Source organism: Odontomachus brunneus, unplaced genomic scaffold (assembly GCF_010583005.1).
Source record: "Odontomachus brunneus isolate Ranch 3 - 2012 unplaced genomic scaffold, Obru_v1 Obru_scaffold_141, whole genome shotgun sequence".
NCBI classification, from domain to species: Eukaryota; Metazoa; Arthropoda; class Insecta; order Hymenoptera; family Formicidae; genus Odontomachus; species Odontomachus brunneus.
The window spans coordinates 310,346-320,900 of NW_022639591.1; the positions used below are offsets into that span (position 1 = coordinate 310,346).

The 10,555-nt window shown below is 32.7% G+C and overlaps 1 protein-coding gene across 25 annotated transcripts in view; it reads left to right on the forward strand.

Moving 5' to 3' along the window:
• LOC116850282 (pleckstrin homology domain-containing family G member 5) overlaps positions 1-10,555 on the forward strand; it is a 734,731-nt gene that overhangs the window by 165,862 nt on the left and 558,314 nt on the right. Inside the window, exon 1 of one of the 25 annotated variants that reach the window (XM_032828382.1) lies at positions 2,345-8,009. The exons of the other annotated variants lie outside the window; for them this stretch is intronic. The gene's annotated coding sequence lies outside the window, so the exon portion shown is untranslated. Of the gene's footprint in view, positions 1-2,344; positions 8,010-10,555 lie in introns of those variants that run through there. 25 annotated transcript variants of the gene reach the window in all.

Here is a 10,555-nt window from a genome sequence, read left to right on the forward strand (position 1 = left end):
TATATATATATATATATATATATATATATATATATATATATATATATATATATATATATCATATTCCAATTCGCGGGAGTAAAGTTGAGTTAAACTTTTTACACGTTATTACATTTGACAACTTGTTACCGTTACGTTATAGAATAGTCAGCTCAATGATTAATTAATGCTAAATACTTAAATCGCTTGACACAAATAAGTGATTACGTAAACATCAAAATTACGCTAGAAGCATTAAAGCAATTAGTTTGCCACTTATAATACAGAAATTGAGTTCGCTCAATTTAATTCAATATTACTATTCTTTTTTATAGTGTAATTACGAATATTGATTACGTGCTAATTATATGCAACTTATTTTCACAATAAAAAGTAAAACTATGGTAATTTATAATGATAAAATTATCTTCAGTGAGTCGCAGCGACAGGTGTTGTCCTTAGAAAAAAACGACTTAATTAAATTTCAAAATCTGTTCGATGGATTCTAATGGATTCTCAAACGCTCTAGTAGAAATCTATGCACTTTTACTAGACACCTAATTAGTTACTATCTAGTATTACTGTATTTCATAGTTGTATCAAAACTGCGCAAAAACTGGAAAGGAACTGAACATAGTTTTATTAAATTTTATATCGCATACACATGTGCATGAAAAATTATATTGTATAGAGACGATTTTAAAACTATGTAAAGAATAAGTGAACGCGTAGCAAAACATAAAGCAAAGAAGAGGAAGTTGGACGAAATCTGGAAATTAACAAAGCAACATGCTATAGTAGAAGTGACGAGTAAGGTTAGAGTTGAAAGTAAGCAAATGACAAATAGATTATATATTAATGATATAGAATTGCATTGCGACAAAAATACATTAAACTATCTTAGAAAGTACCTTAGATTTCCTGTACAATTGTGGACATAAAGATTGTCTGATTTTTTGTTGGCAATGTAACCTAAAAATCCAATGAGAGAATATTACCTAAGAAATACGTTTCTTATATTAAACTATTCGGTTATATTCTGAAATTTATTATAAAAAATCAAACATTCTTTATGTCTACAACTGTATTGACTTTTATTAAAAATTAAAATTGTACAATAAGCAAGCATGCACACAATATCTATTATTACTAGCACAAAACTGCCCATTTTATGAGCAATAAACTTGCTTATTAATCGACTGAATAGTTTCTTTGTTCAATTATTGCTCAGTTCTCGCAGACAAAAAAGCGTTACATCTTGGGATCCTAATAGTTTTATTCGTCAGTTACTAGACAAACGTTAATATAACTGTTCAGTAACTGCTTACAAACTGCGTGAAATTTTTATCAGGACGGTTAACATGGCCAAACTGGATCAGTTAACTCATTTAATTACACTTTGAAACCAATAAAGTCAAACACGAGCTATCAAGAAATAAGTTGCATTGTAAGTTAACATTTTTATTGTACAAAAATAAGTGGTATCATCTAGTGTGTAGTGCAATATTAAATTAATCATTTTTTTGAGGTCATTTTGGAACTTGCATCATCATTGTAAAAATACGAGCGCGACATAAATTATAAAATAACAGCAAAGTAGGCTGAACTTAGTAAATTTTATACTACATAAATATAAAAAAAAATTAAACTATTGTTTAAGTAGTATTATTTACTTTAAAGTAAATTTAATGACTAATGTAATATAATATATTTGCTTGATGAATGTGATTAAAAAAACGGTGAATTTCTTTTCGTCAAATTATCTCACATTCATAAATACGAAAGTCTATTTAGAACATGTCGCGTTTCATATCGTTCGCATTAACCTTTTCTCCGTTTTCTCGGTTGCTTTACGCTGGGCACAACATGAAAGAAACATGTGAGCCGAAAGAGATGATTTATAATACCATAGAGAAAACCGAGTCTCTAGATGGCCTTAGGAGTATGTTGCTCGTGTACATGTGCATGTTTTTTAGTATTTATTTTGAGAAGAATAAAATCGTCAAATGGTTCTTTTAGAACACAAATATTTTTCTATAACTTTTATTAAAGTCGATATAATATTACTGTTAAAAGATATTAATAAGCTAATTTAATAAAGTAAAGTAAATTTAAAAGTTTTTCGAAAAATTTAGCATTAATATTCTCCATCATGAGTGAATAAAGTTAAGCAACATATTATTACTTTGAATGAAATTTCTTACAAGCATATGATATACCGTTTAAAATTACCAAAACATGCAGCAACATGATCATCTTGCCCTGCTACCAAAATACTATTAGGAAAACAGGTATCAGGTATGATACCTGTTTTCCTAATAGTATTTTGGTAGCAGGGCAAGATGATCATGTTGCTGCATGTTTTGGTTATTACAAAACAAAATATACGATTAACAGAATCATAGCAAATATTAAACACGGCAGAAGTTTGCTTTCATTATGTTTGCATAGTCAGTCATAAACAATTTTCTGAGATGTTGTAATTATGGAATTTTAAAAATTAAGATATCTAATCTCAGTTTTCCGACATTGATGCAGTCATTGATACAATTAATTTCTTTAAGGCCATGCGTTTTCCCGGTACGGATACACAGCTCTTGCAGGCATGCAAATCAAACGTGCTACATGCTGTTTTGATATCATAACGTAGTTCGATTGCTCCCTGATATATGCGATGAAACGCTTCAAGGAATTCCACTTTGTGAGATAAATATGCCCTCATAAACACACGCGTGTGTGAGTTACACGACATGCACTCGAAACAGCGTTGCGATGATAAGCGACGGCCGTAGGAAACTCACGAGAGAGATAGAGATAGATAAATAGAGAGAGAGAGAGAGAGAGAGAGAGAGAGAGAGAGAAAGAGAAACAGAAAAGTATTTAATATATTAAGATATTTTGCACCAAATATTTTTATTTTAACAAATTCCATAATATTGCTTACCTCACTTCACCAATTTCTTTTATATTAATATAAATATTGTAAGGGGGGAATGAGAGATATAGATAATATACAGCGTAATATATAGAAAAACAAAATGGCAAATGGCACTGGTTGTAAAAATAAAACAAAATTAACTTTTTTTGATAAATATACCAGCTTTGGTCGCAATAGCAACAAGCGACTTGGCAAGATGACTTGAAGCAAGATGACTTTGCGTCGATTTGCTGTCATATATAATAGCGTTTTCCCTTCATAGCTTAATTCAAATGCCATGAATACTGTAGCAATCTCATGTGACTGTTTATTCCGATAATAGCTTATAATAAAACACTCTTTTTTGATCCCACTAAATATACGAGAGAACTTTATGATCCTTGTAATAAATGCTCGCGTTTTTCTATATAGAAATTTGGACAAGGATCTGGTCACTTCTTTTCATTTATTGCTAGAATCTGACAAGAAAATCCCGTCTGAATCCGGCTTGAAAACGTCCGATTTTTAATAGAGATTCCGGGCAGATAAACTGACAGGAATCCAATCAGACTTACTAACCAGATATGGTTTCCTGGTCGATGTTTATATTATTATTTTAAACTATAGTGGAAGAAAGAGAAATCTAAATTAAAATGTTTTCTATTATTATATTTACATATTTTTATAATGTAAAAACACATTATTCACATGAAGCTTTAAATTGCCACAAGAAATTCATATAATAATCATTTAACTTAGATATAGAAAAAACAACTATTCATAAAATACATTTCAATGTAGAATTAAAAAAATATTACGTATACTTAAGCTTTGTTCAACCGGAAATGATTTGTTGATTCAATATTGTCAACGTCGAAATAATATCGGAATAATGTTCTGGTAAAACTGAATTTGCGTGTAAGAATAATGATGACGAAAAGAAAACTGGCACAAAAGAATAGAGAGAGTTAAACTTGTGCTTCTCAGAGCACAGTTTCACTAATTATAATAAAACTATCGCGTTTTTTCAGGTTAACACACTCTACTAATTATATAAGTGAATGCTGCACATGGAATTCGTATGATCAACCTCATCCAACATAATTTTTCTCGGTTAGACGATACTAGCGCCAGCATGAACCTGGAGATTTCCAACTGGAAATCCTGGATTTGAATGCTCAGACATTTATTATCTTACTAAATATCTAAATTCCTTGTCATGAAGTTATGAGAAAGATCTACACTTTTCTATAAATTAACTAAAATCAAGTTCTAAGTTAGGGAAACAGGTTGAAATCCTTTTAGTTTTTCTTTAATGGGGAAATTCCATCGAAATCCAACAATAAATGGAGAAAAAATAAGGGTTGTCTCTACACGAGTTGTGGATATTAATAGTTAATCGAGATCAACACATGACTTCCTGTGTTTAGGATTGTTAAAATAGATCTGTTTTTCATTTTCCATAAATATTCGTCACAAAAAACTTTTTTGTGCCTGGCAAGCAAGAAACTAAAGCCGGTTCGCAGTCGTGTTTACAAATATTTCATGAAGAAGTTATTTTTTTTTCTTCTAGATCTTTTTCATTACTATCAAATGCTAGAATACTGTTAATTCATCAACTTCAAGCTATTCTTTAAGCTCTTTTAATGTTTGAGCCGTGTTTTTATTGAGCAATGATTCCAATTCGTTGTTCTCCATCTCATTTGGACGATCAGAACGTAACTTGTCGTTGATATCGTAATCAATACATCTAAACTTTTTAAACCACTTCTTATAGAGAGCAGCGGGCACAATATTCTCTCCATAGATCTCACAAATCAGTTTTTCAGTTTTGCAGCAGTTTCATCTGCAATTAAAGTGGTAAAGCATGCAGTGGCGAAGATAACCTTTCTTCAGTTCCATTTTCAATTGCGTTAAATATAATGTTATGCTTAAAACTATAAACTGTCAACCAGGACTGGGTAAAATGCTTCTCAAATTACATTTAAAATACCAAATGTAAAAATGTAAAATACTTTAAAAATTGTATTTAAAATACAAAATATAAAACGGTTTTTTCGAATCCATTTTAAATATAAATTTGGTAAATAGATATTTTAAATGGTTTTCAAATGCAAAATGGTTTTTCTTAGTATATATAGTTTATTTATATATTTTATAATTTTATTTGAGGAGCATACCGTTTAATTTGAACAATAATTGTTTTTCAAATGTATCATCGTGCATGTTTCAATGATTGAGGTTCATAATCATACCTCTATATGAAAATAATCGTTCTACTGACGTAGATGACGGAGAGAGAAGCGCAGTATTATATTTTATAAAAATTTCTTGAATTGTAGGAAATGCAATAAGCGAGTCCAAACATGTATCCTCATTTTGCAAATACTGCAAACATTGCAGTTTAATCATATTTTTAATAGAGGTATTTGCAACACTTTCATCCGAAGATGACCTCTTTCAAAGGCAATGAAGCTTTCACAGCGTAGTACTTCGGATACATTCGTCGATTCATTTGGAGATTTTGACACACAGGTTAGTAAAGATTCAGCTTCATTAACAAGCAATTCTTTGATATTATTTCTTTTTTTTTTTAGTATTCATTATAACTTAAAGAACGGATAGCTAACAGCTGCTAAAATAGCATCGTTTACTCGATAAGAAAAATCGAAGTAATCTTTTATTTAAGCCTTCCAGCAGCACGACTATTAATTTTTCACAATATTTTAAATGGCGGAATTGTAGTTTTTGCAACTTTTTTAACCTTATAACCTCAGATTTAATGCAGCTAGACTACATTTTTTGTTATATCTGCGTTTCCTCGTTATTTTAACTCGGAGAAATCATACGCAGATAGAACTATAATATTGATTCAAGATTGATTCGACGTCGAAATGATCGATGAGCCGTTGAATCAATGTTAATTCAACCTTCATCGGCATCGAATTAACCTTGAAACAACATGTAGTTCTGATTAGATATTTACTCATCAAACTATTTTTCAAGTTTTTCTTGTATTTTTTAATATGCAGGATTTTAATGGTTTTAAACTTTGAGAATATATAAAGATATTCAAGAGAAATGAGAAAAAAATCGCAATTATAAATTCACAATCTTTTTCATCCGAGTTCTTTTATGCAAAAAAGGGGTTTATGTAATGTTTTTTGGTGTTATATGGGCCATTCACGAAATTGTTGTTCATTTCTTGTTGTCCATCGAAAGTTAAACAAGGATAATTAATGTTCGCGAACATTAAGTTCAACGTGGCTATAGAAGAAATTGTGTTTTGGTCAATCACAGAACATGGTTTCTCTTATGCGTCAATGACGTTAGTGGAAATTTGTGAGCGTTTAGAAAAACCATTTACCTATTTTAAAAATGATTAAATGTATAAATATTTTCATTTCAAATTTAAATTGAAAATGGTTTTCTAAAAAGTATTTAAAAGAAAAAATGCAAAATGCCATTTCCATTTTAAATATATTTAGAATGGAACTATTTCAAATGTTACTCTGCTATCAACTTATTAATTCTAATAATTCTGATCGAGTATAGCCAATATTTAAAAACTAAAAAGCAACTTAAAGGAAAACAATTCCTAAATTGTTACTACAGCCATTTGTTTGTTATCTTACAAACTTTTATAAGTACTTAATAACATTAAATCAATTGAAGTGACTAATTTTAAACAGAATAAATGATATGCTAACACTTTAACAAACAATTTTCAGTTAAAAAAAAGTAATAAAATTTCAAATAAGAAATGTAAATATATACTTTTATTATTGTAAACAAATTTACCTGATTACTTTAATCAGAATGCAAGTAACCAAATTTGTCTGGTTACCTTAACCAAAATTATGGTTCATTTCTCTCAAAACAATTCAATTGATGTATTCTGAATTCAGATTAATTGTACCAATTTTTTCCGTGTGTTAATATAAAAAATATTAATGAGATGTACTTCTTTTTTAATATTTATCATCGGCTTAAGGAATCAAAGTGAGAAACTTTTATACGCGAACAGCGAATTTCAAAAATTAATGTTTGTTATTAAAATGGTACAAAGAATAAAAATGATATAGTTACAACATCGAGGACGTTACACTTGTTCATCGCGCATCGGTAATCGATCACTCGTTATTGGAACGTCATCATTGTCGTTACTTTCGATGAATAAAACTAAGTGGAGAGTTTGATTTCGATTCGTAGGTAGATTTTCGATGATAGGCACGATGCGTCCGTCCATGCGACGCTACGCGTCACGTCCTTGATGGGTGGCTCACACTCGTTCTCGCCGGAGGGGTGGTTTTCCAACAGCGCCCGCGCATCCCCCTTGCCGCGAAGCATCGCGGCGGCGGCGTAGGTGGCTGCGTTCGAAATGTCGGCCGAGGAGAGCCGCGCTCTCCTCGGATTCTCCCTTCAGTGTGACGCGCGACCTAACGCCGGTAGGACCGACGCCGCCCTCGCCCCCGTGTGAAGCTAAACGCAACCCGCAGAACAGCCACGCGAAAGACCGAAAGCTCGGAGGGATCGAACAGATTGAGAATCGCCTTGACGGCAGTGAAGGTTGAAGCGAGCCGACGAATAATCGACGAGAGGATCAAGGAGAGATTGTATTCGAGCGATACTAAACAAGGCTTTCTTCTTGTCAGAAAAAAAGAAAGAGAGGGAGGGTGCAGGAAAGATCGACAAGGAAAAGGGAACCACCACCTAAGAAGGAAATTGACGAGGAAAGACTTCCGCGGCTGAGAATAGTCTGTGGTTCAGTCTCGATTTACGGAAGGGAGCAGTGCCGGGAAAGCGAAGCTCAAGACGAGGTCGAATATCGCGATGTAAGCCGAGAATAACCCCTTCGTCACGGACGGGATGCGAGACGATCGAGGATCAGATCGATTGCGAAGAGTGAGTAAGCTCATGGCGAGAAGTAACACCGAAGGATAAAGGACGCGCACAAACACAGGAATGCGCGAAGCGATTGTTCCGAGAATAAGAACCGAGGCAGTTCGAGAAATATAGAGAAACGAAATCTGAGAAGATAGCAAGTCCTGTCGCAACAGAAATTTGCAGTACGAAACATTCGGCATGACGTCATCGTCCATAAAAGTAGAAGGTAACTTTCGTCTGTATTTTACGCGAGCGCGCCTGATTCACGGCACCAATAAAAAATCGAGTCTCGTATATTTAGCTAGGAAAATGTCCATTAACAAGCGACTGATAATCACACACACAATGAAAAGTCAATAAAAAATCTAATAATTAATATCTTGGCTTTGCTATATAACAATAGATTGTGAATATGAACCAGCCAATAAGAGCTTGATGCTTGTTAAATGTTAATCTGAATAACAGTAATAGCTCTTATTTGCTAATTTATAAATAAATCTCTAATTTATTAATAAACAATAACACAAAAACGTTTCACACATTGTTCATCATTCATCCTAAAATATTTTCATGCCCTTTCAAAGAGATTTCAGTCATTGGACAAAAATTCTCTACACAATTTTATTCTCAATTTTATTTCTTTATACGAAATATACTGTATGTATGGTTGCGTATATATATGCTCGCGTGTGCGTGTTTTCATATCCATGTTTACGAGAGATATGCTATTTTTGTAATCTTTCGGTCAAAGTCTTCTAATAATTTATTCATGACTGTTATTGATTTTTATATAATATTCATGCATTTTTCTTTATTATATAAAAATATGTATATTTAACTTGACATTTTTATAAATATCGGATGCTTTCAAAGAACGTTTTGTAATTTACGATAAATATTAGCAAACGCTCAGAGAGTAATTATTAAACATATTAACAGTCACCACAGTATTTATCGAGCCAGTAAAAATCGCGCAAATTACCGTTAATCAAGGCACACAAACGGTTGTTATTTAAATATATGTTAAACGTACATATCAATGTCTTGTACTGTTTGCTCGAAATAATGAGCGGGAGATTATGGAGGTCTAATTAATTACACAGAACGCATCGTTTTTAGCAAATTTACACACCGAAAAATACTGTTTGTCATTTACACTGTTTTCTTGATGCTCAAATTTTTTTTATTACTCACATTTTTCGCGCGTTTTCACTTATATTTTATTACTTATACACCTATTGTATTATTTATCGGAATGATTCGGTGCGCGTCGAGTGGAAAATGCTTAATAAGAAAAGAGAGAAGCGCGCAGTATCATATGTATGATGGTCAATAGTAATTCGCCGCTTGTGCATTATTTCTTTTATTGACCAGTAACAGCGGTTGCAGACGAAACATTCGCAAGTCGCAACGCACGGTCCCGAAAGCACTATTGTCGATTTACGGCGAGAAGTTTAAATCACGAAATCGATACACGCCATAGCCAGTCGCGGGCGTTGGGAATAGTTTTGTTGTTTACACGGCCAGAGCGAATGCGAGCTCAAAGCGCGTCAAGTGGGCTAGAACTGAAGAAGGAAGAAAAGCGGATATGCATTTCGATACGCATTTCGTTTAACTTTCCCGATCGTGCACAGGTTTTTTATCCGCAACTATCCGTTATTCGTATTAATTCAACATGTGTATCGCGATAGCGGATCGTGAATACGCGCGTGAATACGCATCATATCGAATCAAGCTGGCTGCGCGCCGCTGATAGCGTGGATTTTTTTGCGCTGCTAATCGTCGCGCGCGAGTTGAAGCGTTTTGATATGCACGGTAACTCGAACACAACCAAATCCAGAATTCGATCGCGCTGATATCAGTTTCACTTCTTCCGTTGTAATGTGGGCAAACTGGAGTTTGTCCCTCCCGAAACTTACGCTTCCTCCCTTCCAACGCCCAGTTTTATCTCGCGGAAATTGTTACGCGGATATACGAACGATTTGGTTATTGGAGCAAATCCACTCGGTGATTCAGCCAGATTCTAATCACAGGGATCTCGTGCGATCAAATCGACTTTCCTGCCCGGGAGAAACACCCGAGTGAAAATTAAATTAAATTAAATTAAATTAAATTAAATTGAGTAAAAATTATCGCGGGTTTCACCTATAGGGTAGTGAATTGATGTCTAATATTTCTACAAATCAATATTGTAGCACACTCTTCTACTAATATCTATGTAAATAACCTGCATAGAAAACTTCTCAGGATCTAGTTAGATTTCAGTCCGAATTTCTAAAATAATTCTGGATTTTTGTTTGAAGTATATTGTTTCAAATATGTAATTCTAAACGGAAAACCCAAAACTCTCTCAATTTTTTTTTCTCTCTCTCTCTGTAGTCTTCATTTTATATTAATTGTGAACAAAACACATGTTGATTTACCAAATAATTTCATTATTTAATAAAATATTTAAAATGTTCTAAAAATAAATTTTAGATTTTCGACCTTTTATTTTATTCAATATAAGTTAATAAAAGCAGAATTTGATATCATAAAACTATATCAATATTATTCATTAAAAAGCAACTCTTATATTTTTTTGAATATCATAATTATACTCTAGAAATTACATCTCTCTCTTTCTCTCTCTCTCTCTCTCTCTCTGCATTTTTCGCGAAAATAGTTTAAAACTTTTGATGATAAGAACGATAAGTATAAAATAATAGTGCTAAGTTATTAACATAATTACTCTCTCTCTCTCTCTCTCTCTCTCTCTCTCTCTCTCTCTCT